Here is an 11,843-nt window from a genome sequence, read left to right as displayed (position 1 = left end):
TTTATTTCAGAATCGGTGATAACATCCGCTGCCATTGGTTTATTCCCCATTCCTTTCTTTTTTAAATCTTTTTGTTTGGTTTTGAGCGCCTCTCTCGTACCTGCGAACTGATGACTGGAAATCAAACTATACCCATATCTATGACGTTTTAAATACCTTTCAAACGAGCCAAGCATCCCTCTTAAGTAACTGGGTTGATACTCGCTACCATCTTTCTGTCGTACACAAATTAAAAATTTTGAAAGGTGCGAATCGAGTTCGGTAGTTGGGATTTGGTGCATTTGGCGCAATTCGTTTACGTCGTTCAGAAAATGTTCAAACAGTTTCATATGACAAAGAGTTTTCTTTTTCGTGTTAATATTCTCGTTTTGGTCCACAAAGTTTCTTAAGTCATTTTCGTCCATGTTAACAAATCTACCGGCAACGCGTGGGGCTGTGGCAGTCGCCGTCTGCTGAGGAGAGCCCGGGGGCGCCGGGGTTGTATGTGATCGTCGGGGGGTCAACATTGATTCAGATTGTCCCTGCTCTAACTCATGTAGCATTGCCTGTGTTTCTGCATGGGATATTTCACTCAGATATTTGCTCACATCAAAATCAAGCATATCAAACTCAAGTTCGTCGTCTGCTAGCCCTTTTACCAATTCATGCTTCGACGCTGTAACGATAGTACCGTTACCAAATAATTGCACTTTGTACATAACATACGTTCCTAATGGTTTAACTTCATCTACAATTCTTCCCTTTTCACCATTTCTTCCTACGGTAACACATTCGCCTATTTTGAATTGTCGGGATGTTGAGCTTGCCATTATACAGTGTTTGTTTACATGTGTATTACATGTGTGTAAAAGGTGATGATGTAATCGTTTTTGCTGAAAGTGCACAGGGTCACAGGTCATGGTGAAAGAAGTGCGTTGTCTGTGACGTAATAGCGCGTGTCAGCTGTCTTGGTCGAGGTAGATCAAGACAGGTTTATCTTTTCCCTACCAAAAACGGGAATGAACCTGTGAAGGGTGGGAGAAACAACACTCTTAACTTCATTAGGTACATTCCTATCAGTAAAAAACGTTGTAATTTAATCGGAGTAAGTAGGACATTCACCAATAGCGGTAATACATATAGTATAAATAGCACAAATAAGATGTCTACAAGCATAGCTCCAGACACACATGTGTGGTCACAAAATACAGAATAACAACAATTGTAAAAAAGGCCTATCCGGATACAATACAAATAAGGGCAGATCGGCATTTAAGTTACAGGGGATAATCTTTGGAGAAACATGAGAAATCGCATCCGGATAGGGTGCATAGTGAACCATTTCGTACTAAGACCAACAGAGTTTTGAGTAATGCAGTGAAGTATTTGAGGAAAAAGTATATTTATAATAGGGTGAACGTTGTGAAGGGAAGGGGTCGTGCTAAAAATGAAAAGTAAAGTAGTCAAAAAGTTGGAGAACATGATGAACAATAGATGGATCAGGAGGATAGAAAATTCACTTGGCATGAGATAATGGAGGAGTACGCTAGGAGAATATATACATACATCCGTACATACATCTAGAATAAGGACATATATAGCAATATAATAAAAAAGTGATGTTTACCTCAATATAATAAAGTTTAAAAAGATATAGATTCACACAAAAGAAAAGACGTTTCAAGAGATTTAATGTATACCCCAAACGAGATCCGCGAAACAAGACATCACTAACACCCATTAGCTAGTCCGTACTATTGCAAACTTAAAGGAGCGTTGACAGAAAATGAAGCCAAGTGACCCGAAATGGATGGATGGGCAATAGCAATAAATGTTCAGAGCAGTGTCGCGGCAGGTCATAACTAAAATGAAAATAAAATCGAAATGTTTCGCAATCACCCTTGAGACAGGGGCCAGTTCACTCGACATTTTAAAGTACATACATACATACATACATACATACATACACACATGCATACATACAAACATACATACATACCATACATACATACATACATACACTTGCAGCGTACTCTAAATGAGGTCAAACCAGCGCTTTAAAAAGATTTGTGAAAATGTTTTCGTCCAAATATACAAATGAACTCCTTACGGCACCTACGATGCTATTGTGTGTTGTAAAGCTCAAGTCTTGGTCTACTACAACCCCAAATTCTTTCTCCGATGTAATGTTTTCCAATGCTATAATTTTTCCCTCCTTGTCCATTACGTGATATCCTGGGTTTTTAGTCACCCCTGGGGAACCTCAGCGGGGACTATTAATTTTGGTTTCAGTCCCAGATTTTGACCTCTGTTGCCGACCACAGTTTTCGGCTTTCGTGTGTCTGCTTCTGTCGCTAATTACAAGCTTTTGGATAACTCAGATATCGATTTAGGAATAGATCTAACATACAGCCATATTATTAAAAGTTCTTTTTAAACCAATGTATGTTTTTTTAATGAAATGTTCAGGTAGAAAAGCTCAATAACGTCTCTTTTTCTTTATCATCTATTCACGCAGTGACAAAAGAAAACGTCACCTAGCACAAGGGCAAACTTGATTTGACATGCCGGGTTTGTGCTTGCCGCCGGCACCCTACATTTAAGCATACGCGCAATTTGGCGGACACAAATAAGATTTTGTATCGCTTTGCATTTCTCTGCAGTCCGGCGAAACTTCTATATCGAACATGCGAGACTTAATGGACATACGTAATCAGTAGATAGGTGCCGCCTTCCCGGCGGTAACCGGCACGCCTAAATACCTACTTGTGCTCCAAAGTAAAAAGTTAATGACATTTATGGAAATTGCTTTATTTTTTTAATTCACATACCATTTTCAGCAGTCACATTACAATTTCAAAGGGTGATATGTTATAAATAAATGCGCCATCATTCAAACAAATATTCCATCAACATTCATATCCCGCCTGACAACGTTTACAACTTTGGAACACTTTATGACATAACACGGCAAAAGTTGAAATGGAAAACCGGAAAAGTGCAGGGTCATGTAAGGTAAGTAGTTCATGCCATATTCAGAATTTATAATAAAAGCGCTCGACACCGTTTAATGAAAGTTATCGTTTCTGCGGTGTGGTAGCAGTGGTGACCACGAGGTACCGACAAAACAATACCATGTTTTGCCGGTACAGTTCCACGTGGTCACCATGTGGATACACTATACCGGCAAAACACGGCATTGTCATATTTATGTATATCGCTTTTGCCAATACTATTCCTGTCCGTGTCCTGTCAAAACGCAAGGACAAATGTGTTTCGCAGAACTGTTTACATATATATTTCTTTTCTATGAAATCAACCAACAAAGATCCAGTCTAATTTAGGGATGTTAACAAAGTTGAGTGTATTGTGGTATTTGCAGCTCTTTCTGCAAATCATGGCTCCTTTCATAATATTTCCTAAGATCACTGATCGTTCTATCTGTAACATAAAACATTTCTGTTGAGTTTCTCCACTTCCCCTTGCAGGTTGAAGGTACCGTAGGTGTAACAATACAGGTTGAGCACAGGGACTTGTATAGACTTATATGATACATATTAGCTAGAAATATGTATACATTTATATATAGGTATTTCTAGCTAATTTTATCATATTTAAGCATTGAACTGTTTTTGTATGGTATTTATGATCTATTTGAATGACACAGCTTTGCAAGCAAACAACATAATGCGCGCTAGCGCATTATGATTTGTTTGCTTGCAAAGCTGTGTCATTCAAATAGATCATAAATACCATACAAAAACAGTTCAATACTTCTATTTACGTTTTCTCTGTCTCTTATGTTCTTTTTTAACTTATAATTTATAATCAAAACTTAAAATGCCCGCCTTATCGACAGTCCATACAATTTCGTTCAATAGTTTGAACAGCGTATTGTCGCGTGCTGATTGGCAAACAAAGTAGTACTTTGACATTTTAACAAACACTTCAAATTTATTCCACAATTTAGTATCAATACAATTGCGTATGATATGTCTATAGGGTGATTCCAGTTTTTCAATAGAAATCTGAGCTGAAAGTTAGATTTGAAATTGTTTCGATTTTCCCCCGGAACAAATTTCGCGCATGGATAAATACAGTGAACACCGTGAATGGGACCTTGACCTCCACGAGGGAGTTATTTTTGGAAGTTAATTCGAACTTTTCTCTTTGCTCATTTTGTGAAGAATCCAGGCGTGAATGTATTTGTTGATTGTATGGGAACCCGACAACAGTCGGTAGATTCTATAACAGCATCGTTATTTGACATGTCGTCTGAAACTGAGGAACCGTGGATCCGAGACGCGTGAAACTGATAGCGTTTGAAGTGAGTGATCTTGCGACGGAGCACAGGTTCGTTACAAATGTCTGAAATGACGAATGTTTATGTGTGCTGTGACTCATATCAGTAGGTCTGTAACATATGTGTCAGTAGGTCTATAGAATATGTGTATTTCAGACATTTATAACGAACCCCTGTTGATCAGTGCAGTGTAACAGACGATATTTCTGATAAATTGCATGAGCGTTAAAATTGTTTCCATTGCCGGCATTGGTGATTTCAACCGATGTGCATTTTGTACGATATTGCAGACTTTGGTCTTGTTTTCGTTGTAATAAAAGTGTTTTTATTTTATTTTATATTTTGCACATAAATTTACGATGACATTATCAAATCTCACAATGCCCAGCGAAATTTCAGCAGCCGTCATGTTTATTTACATTGGATATTGTAGTTCCGGTCAGTGTTGTAATTAATACTTCAAGAATTGTGTCTCGTGCGGCATGGTAATTATGTTTCGTGCGGCATGGTAATTAAAGTCCAATCAACGACACAGCTTTCAAAGAGGCTATATAGTAACAATGCCATGCAAATGTAAATATAAGTCTATACAAGCCCCTGTGGGTTGAGCTTACCAGCATATATTGCAATTCAGAAGGAAAATATTGCGATAGTGTCGCAATATATTTTCACAGGAAAAAATGGTAAAATTTTCTGATAATTGGGCTTAATGGGTGTCAAAATGCTGTCATTAAATCTGAGATCATTCAATATTTTATTATCGGATTCGCATTGTGATAGATACATGTACGATATGGTCTGTGTATTGCGATATACTGGTTTTCCGATACATTGTTACACCCCTATAGTCTATACATGCTTTAATAAACCATGATCACACTAAATATCCCAATTAAGCATTGTAAGATAGCTGATATTTGATCATTTCCAGAATACACAAACAAAAATGGAAGGAAGTACTTCAACAGCTACAGCAATACACTGTAAGTTATAACAATTAGTTGGTTTAATTTCTAAACTTCATGTCAGTGGACTTGTTTCAGGTATGGATTCATTTTGAGCAAGATAAAAAGTGTTTTAAGCAAAACTGCATATTTATGCGTGTTTTTTAATCTTATGTTTTCCGGAAGAAATTCCGCTAATTTTTGTGTCAGTTTACAGACGATGGCCAAACGTCTAAAATATCTTTGTGTTGTGTCCGGCAGGTCACGTAGTAACAAGATATCGCTTGATAAAGTGGCTGCGCGAAAATATATAACGCGCGGAAACCAATGACTAGACGATATTGACAGTTTTACCAACAAATTATTTTTACTGAGAATTGTCAACTGATAATATGGAGTTAAATAACCACCAATACAATACCAGTACAAACTAGTGATAAGGATTGGAAATTCCTTAATTATCAGCCTTTAGTTTTGGTGAAAATGATTTGCTCCAATATGCATGTTCAGTTCTCTTATATCATTTTTATTTCATTTTAACAGTTGAAATATCTCATCCTGGCACTTTGGAATGTTTGAATGTGGAAGGCCTTGAAATTGGGATGCAGAAGACCAGGGAATGTCACAAAAATAAAAAAATAAAATATATTTGCAGTGTTTGTGTTTTATGGTCATAAAACATGGAACATTTTCTTCAAGTAAATCAACCACATGCTTTCTCATTATTCCTAGTGGGTTGGCATGGTTACCTAAACAGCGTGTATGCATACCTGGTCATTGTTAGACCACTTTGATTGACAGGTGGAAATATGTCAGTTGTAGCTTGGTCAGTGATTTATTATACTTAAAATAATCATACAGGAGATGGGGTGACTCTCATGTCATTTTGACATATTTCTAGTTTCTTTTTATGTTTTGTCGACACGGTCACCTCTTTACACTTTTAAGGATGGAAACATAATATTAGCCACTTAGCCGACCATTTCATCAAATTGCAGGGATCATCTTGGAATAAGCTTTCATCGGTGTCATCCGATATTGTTCTGTACAACTTAGTGTCATCAGCAAACATAAAGGTAGGTCGTTAATGTAAATGTATATGACGGAAAGTATTCGACCCATCCTCGATATCCAGGGGTTACGCTCAGTTTCGATCTCTACACCCCTGAAATATGTCATAGCAAAATTGAAGGCTCAGTGTTCGCCACCTTGTGGACGAGACGAGAAGACTTGTTTGATTCTTTCATGTACATCAAAAGAATCTCACGGTCGTGTAACGGTAAAACTAGGTATCTACCTGACACCAATCAAATAGCTAACCGCGTGCCTTCAACGCACTTCCTTGAGGTATAGCACTAATGACTGTGTGTTCTGCTGACGATGTCCCATTTTTATCCAACATATTACATGTATCTGTGTATTAAATCCGTAACTTCGGAGTTTGTTCAACAGACTTTTGTGTGGAACTTTATCGAACGCCTTCATAAAGTCTATGTAAACGATTTCCAATTCTGTACTATTATCTAAAATGTTAGTCCAGTCATCAATGATGTTAAGCAATTGAAGCACTGTGGACCTCCAAGATAAATATCAAAATTGCCTATCACTATCTAACTGTTTTTCTTCCATAATCAACACCATTTTACTTCGAAGCAATCTTTCCATAGTTTTACAGACAACACTTGTCAGACTAGCTGGCCTATAGTTTCCCGGATCTGATCGATCACATTTTTTAAATAGAGCGGTTATATTTGCTATTTTCCATGATTGAGGGACAGTTTCTTCTTGAAGTATTTCTTCTTGAGAGGTATTGTAAATAATTGTCAACGGTTTACATATTGCATTAGCTAATTATTTAAACAATCTAAGATGTTACCATATCGGGACCCTGCGATTTACTTGGAATTAACTTTAATAGTCCCTTTCTTACACTTTCTTCTGTTATATCACCATCTTGAAATTCCATATTAAGACGCCTTGGTCCAAATATAGGTATTTCTCCGATAGTTTCTGCGGTAAATACGCTATACTGAAAAAGACTGTCAGGACGTTCGCGTTATCCTGATCTGTGACTGCGGTTTTGAGTTTTCCGCTTTAGAAATTAGATCATTTTTATTTTCACCTTCCGCTTTGAGTTCCCATAGTTCTAAAATACTTTAGGGTTTTGTCTAGCATCATTGGAAATGCCTTTCTTCGTGGTTTGCCTTGATTTCCTCAATATGCTTTTCACTTGGTTGCGACATTTAGTATAATTTCTGTACCTTTCTTCATTTCTGTTTTCCGTGTATCTTTGCCGTATCTTTGTATCGTTTCCGATGATTTAATGTTCTTAAAAAGCGCGTTCTTCATGTCCGAGTTAGTTTAGCGTTACCAGCAATGGTCGCGCGCGACTACTTTGATCCTCGCTTGACTCCTCTCTGCGCTTTCCAAGTCTTGTATATCCTCATCTACATTAATGCAGCAGTTTCAGAGAGTTTCGTTGGTTTTATTAATATCGTGGATGACCCTGTCCCCTCTTTTCGTTGATTCAATCTATGTAATGCCGAAATCATGATATTATTTTCTCTTGATTGACGACAATTGATCACCGTTAAGATGGGGTTTTTTTCAGCTTGTTTGCTCCTGTTGGTTTACTTTCTTCTGCACTACTGTTCTCCATGAAGGCCCTTTCTCCGCATTGATAAGTTCTCGTACCTTTCTTTCGTCGCATTTCGTGTGGCTCGAATCCTCCAAATGCGTAATTCGCACTCTTTCATAATAGCCTGGTACCTTTCCTCAATTTTCCGATCAGTAAGGATGTCCTTCGGAACTCTTTGTTTGCATTTCATACAAAACGACATTGAGTCGGAATTCCTTTGAAAGTTATACTTTCTGGTGTTTTTTCAAAACATGAAATACAGTAGAGAAATCTGCATCTTTTGCATTCTGATAGTTTTCATTGGAACTGGAGAAATACCGCATTGCAATTTCGGCATACAACTTGATCCTCCTCATCTTCGCTAGCTAGTGGAGATTTAAATGCAATTTCTGATTGGCCATCGCTGTTAAGCAGAAATTTTTATCCTGATGTAGACGACGGCATTTTGGACCCTGATTTTGCCTTAGAAGGCCTTCCTCGTCGTTTTGTCGTGTCGTCGCTAGGGACGTCGCCATCTTGTTTTTCCTTCGTCGGAGCCATCGCCTTGACAATCGCCGACGTTACCTTTACCCCTTAAGCTGATACTCCTGTTTACTCAAAAGAGATGCAGTCCTTAGAAGTCTATACCTTTGCTATAAATCCGCTATATTCTTCAGCGCATTTCGTTAAAAAAACACAAAAAACGGAGCTTTCCGGGCCCCCGTGATTATTTACAGGCCGGCACTTGTGTCGTCAAAATCACAATCCTTCGCGTCCACCGTCGTGAGATCTTCATTAATTATATATCTGAGCTTGTACTTTATTTCTTTTCGCTGTTCTGTCTGGTGGATTGATAATATTGACAACATCTTGAACAGTTCGAAAATAAACCATGCATACAATATGGACCCATGGTTATATTCAACGTTAAAATAGACCCTTGGAAGAACATAGTGCAGGAACTTGGTAAGAGGAAAATGTGATGCAACTAGCACTGTTTTCCCTTTGTTTGATTGGGTCGGTTCACCCGAGTACCAGCGTAGAGGCAGCAACACGCTTGGACATCTTTATGACCACGGGTCACTATTCAACGTTTAAATAATTAAATCCCAGAAACATCAACGTCAAAACTGGTACCGGCTCAATATGCATTGTTGAAAATAGACCCATAAACATTTTACCGTCTTTTAAAATATGTTCAACACTAGAACATTTACCCGGGACTTTTTTCAATGTTGAAAATGGACCCATACCTTTCCAAGGCTTGACAACCCTTCCTATTTAGGAGGGTGACTCCCAATTTTGGGCCCTTTCCAACCAGTGAATTTGCTAAACTAACGTTATGTTCAAAGATCTGATGATTTCATCTGAAGGAAAAACTTAAAATATGTCATTTGAAAGGGCCCTTTTGACTCAAGGGAGTATATGTACGGCACATTTTATTTATAATTTAATTTTGATACAAACAAAAGACGAAGGGTAAAAAAGTTCCATAACAGGCAATTCAAAATAGATAATATATGAGAATTATATAACCTTTCATGTAGTACACTTTTGTGTAAAGATAAAAATGTATAACTCGACTACATCTGTTTTCATTTTGATATTTTATTACAAATGCTACTGCTTGGTGATATGAAAAGAAGGCTATAGTGTTGCTATATAAGTATTTATGTCAAATAAGTCGTGTCACAATGATTCATCTACCGATTGAATACAATTGTTATAATTTGATTAGGGGATAGTACGTTGTTTTGAGTGGCTATACTGACGATTAGAACATGAAATTTGGGTATCGGTCGAGAGTGTATACCAAATTTCATGTTCTAATCGCCAGTATAGACACAAAAAACAACGTACTATCCCCATTCTAACACACCTTAACAAATATGCTACGCTAATATGTTTAGAAACAATGTATCTCCTTGTACAAAAGTACGTAATAAAATACTTTGTGACCTGTACTGGCGACGTGTCAATCTGTTTTTCTCCGGGATATTACTCAATAATGGGCATGAAAATCACACTGTCACCAGTAAAAAAGAAATCAACTTACCTGTTCTCAGCAGAGACGCATGTAACAGTATTAAGTGGATAGTTCAGGTGTTATCATTAACATGAGTCAGGTTGTATTCTATACGAAATATTATGGATTGTTTCTATTCTTAGAAAACGTTCCATAATATATCCCAACAAGATGTGTTCCGGCAAAATCACACACATTCACGCTTCATGCACCAATGAAACTATCGATAAATGTCTCTCTGTTTCCGTTGGTATGGGTATATGATTATATCATTATTAGCATTAGCCATATGTATAACTGTTGTCATAATACGTCCAGTCGTTATAACACCTTGTGACGCTATAAACAACTTGTAAATAATGTCATACAATGTAATGTTAAATAAATGACAACAGTGTCTATGTTTATATTCCTAGTATTTAAGTTTTAATAATAAGTTGGATATCATTATTCACTGCAGAGACATGGACATTGTATTACGTTTTACTGAGAATGGTCAAGGTGATTACTATCCTTAACGAGGAGAAAAAAAAAAACATATGCAGGCAAGGCTTGGTTTAAATTGTCAGAACTTCATAACTTAAAATATAAGTACACTATACTATCTATAATACCAAGCGTTACTTCTCCACAAATCCATTTCTGCAGTAAGTAAATGGTTTACACAAATCTAAACCTGTGTCAAATATATCGGATGAAGGTATGAACAATACTTCGACCCAATACCTAATATTCTTTCTGAAGCAGTTATTGTTCTGATTATAATTACCCGCCAATGTAACGTGAAATAGAGCTTCGTGGTGAAATTCGGGGAGAGATTATTTTTCTTCCATCCTGTTGTTTCGATAGTATCAAACACAATGGAAGCAAAAAAGCAACCAAACAAACAGTTTGAGTAGGATATTCATGATACATATGATGTGTTAGATTTTAAGGTAACTAACTACAACATATGGAATGTTTTTTTTTATATTGAATTTCGAATTAAACTTTATTTTACAACAATCATGAAACAAACTATTGCAGCCTGTAATATTTACCGTTGTTGGTCGGATGGAAGCGCGCAGAGGGTCTTAATGTGGACGTGGGAGGACACCGGATAACCCGGAGAAAACCCGCGTGATCAGGCAGATGACTCCATATTTGTTCAGGTCCGATCAGGGAATCGAACGAAAGCCGTCTTGGCGAAAACGCTATCCATTGTGCCACCCTACCATCCAATATCGATATGATTAAAACCAAGATCTACTTTAAACCCTAATAAAGTATGCATTTCATATCTGACATGCATTTTCATCTTCTCTTTTGCTATGTTCAAATAGTGACACACGTCGTCTGATGTTATGAAGGTATTAAAACCAAAGCACGGAAGAAAACAATTGACATACGACGTGCAAGTAGGATCCCTAAGATAGTAAACTTACGTGATCTTTCGAGTTACATTGTGTATATTGACACGGGTTTGGAACTTGGCTTCTGTGGGATATATACCATCTTTAAGCGGAACATGTCGACGCCGAGTACGTTCTCATTCAAAATGACCGTTCTATGCTGTAGCTCAAATAAAACTGACCAGTTGCACATACTATCAAAAAACGACAGCTGCTTCAATTTGTACTTTTTATATGTTGAGGTTATAATTGATAGACGTAAATTCTTTTGAGATTACCACGCCGTGGTCATAGCAGCGAGAAACTATATAATTCAACGTCATAATTAATCTTTTTCTTTTAGTTCCCGCGGTTTGCCGTAACCTTGATAACCACAGTATTTTTTTTGAGTAGTGGCATGATTCATAATATACACACTTAATTTGAAGTTTACAGTACTCCTTTTTCGAAATTAATATACGCATATCCCGGTTTTTTCTATCTAGTTTAGATATATTTGGATTTGAAACGTTTTGTTACCTAGCACTACCGAAGAGTCCTATACAGACAAACATATCTATGATTCAGTGTTATTAATTTTCGG

Source organism: Mizuhopecten yessoensis, unplaced genomic scaffold (assembly GCF_002113885.1).
Source record: "Mizuhopecten yessoensis strain PY_sf001 unplaced genomic scaffold, ASM211388v2 scaffold4579, whole genome shotgun sequence".
NCBI lineage: Eukaryota > Metazoa > Mollusca > Bivalvia > Pectinida > Pectinidae > Mizuhopecten > Mizuhopecten yessoensis.
This window is presented reverse-complemented; position numbering follows the sequence as displayed.